We start from the raw sequence: 1,199 nt of genomic DNA, 5'->3' as shown, positions 1-1,199 counted from the left end.
GTATATTCTTATGGAATTAATTCCAATAAATTTGATTGACTGAAACGAATTATTTGTGACTAGATTCGAGGCATTCGGAGGCCGATTTGCGAGGCAAAAGCATAGCAGAGTAAGTGATAAGGGCGGTGAGTTGTCCGTGCAAATTGTAGCGCTTGGGCTGTAGGAGCCCCTCCAGAGTCTGTACACCCCCAGTGAGCACAGGTACCCATTGAGAGTGAGTAATGAGGGCTGGGTGCCTAGGGAGTGATGAGGGTTGGGAGCCCAGTGAGTGATTGTTGTCCTAAGAGGTTGTACTCATACTAAACCCTGCACTTCGTGTGCAGATCCAGGTGTTCTCGAACATAGCGGGTGTTGATTCTTCCGTACAGCTGATTTTCAGGAGATTTTGAGGTAGCTGTCGTGTTTCGCAGACCTTGTCTCTCCTTCTCTATCTTTTTGTTTACTGTATTTGGTCTCAGACTATTATAGACTATTTTTCAGACTTGTATTCATATTAGATGCTCATGTAATCAGTGACACCAGGTTTTGGGGAGTGTTTGTATTGTATTTAAATATTATATTTTTAGCATTAAAGAGAAGCTTTGGTTTATTGAGATTTTTGATTTGCCTAGTATCGAGATAGGCGCCATCACGACATATTGAGATTTTGGATCGTGACAACAACTTCTAGGTGCTTACGCTACTATAAAATTCCACGCGAATCCTCTACAATTCTTACGCAGCCACGCGGTAAGAGCAAAGCGAACTATTCTTTCGCCTTTTAATAAAGAATACCGTCTGTGTGCCGCAAATAGTGGCTTACGCCTATTTTTTGGAGGGTTTCTCATATTGAGTTCCCCTGCAATTCTAGTTCGCCGCAAATAGTGGCATACGCCTATTTTTTGGAGGGGTTCTTAAATTGAGTTCCCCTACAATTCTAGTTCTAGTGTAATGATTAGATCTCGTTTTCTAATTATAAGAGGTTTTGTCAAAAACTTAATTTAGAATTTAAGCTTCGTATTTACTGCCTCCCAATTATTACAATTTTTAATGAATTTTAATATATGAATTTATTTTCCGTAAAGCTTCATCCGTCCCTAGTTTTATGGTAACTTGATATTTTTAAACTATTGTTTCAGTTAAAAGTGGTATATTTTTGGTTTAGAGGGTGTTTGGCTAAGCAAACATGCACCCGGTAAAATTAAAAATGCTTATAAGTA

At 39.0% G+C, this 1,199-nt stretch overlaps 1 non-coding gene across 1 annotated transcript; it reads left to right on the top strand.

Moving 5' to 3' along the window:
- The first annotated feature begins 720 nt into the window (after window positions 1-720).
- LOC142177701 (U5 spliceosomal RNA) lies at window positions 721-837 on the top strand. Its single transcript, XR_012706266.1, has one exon. It is a non-coding gene; the product is annotated as a U5 spliceosomal RNA (small nuclear RNA).
- Window positions 838-1,199: the final 362 nt, after the last annotated feature.

This window comes from Nicotiana tabacum, chromosome 23 (genome assembly GCF_000715075.1).
Source record: "Nicotiana tabacum cultivar K326 chromosome 23, ASM71507v2, whole genome shotgun sequence".
Lineage (NCBI taxonomy): Eukaryota > Viridiplantae > Streptophyta > Magnoliopsida > Solanales > Solanaceae > Nicotiana > Nicotiana tabacum.
This window is presented reverse-complemented; position numbering and strand designations above follow the sequence as displayed.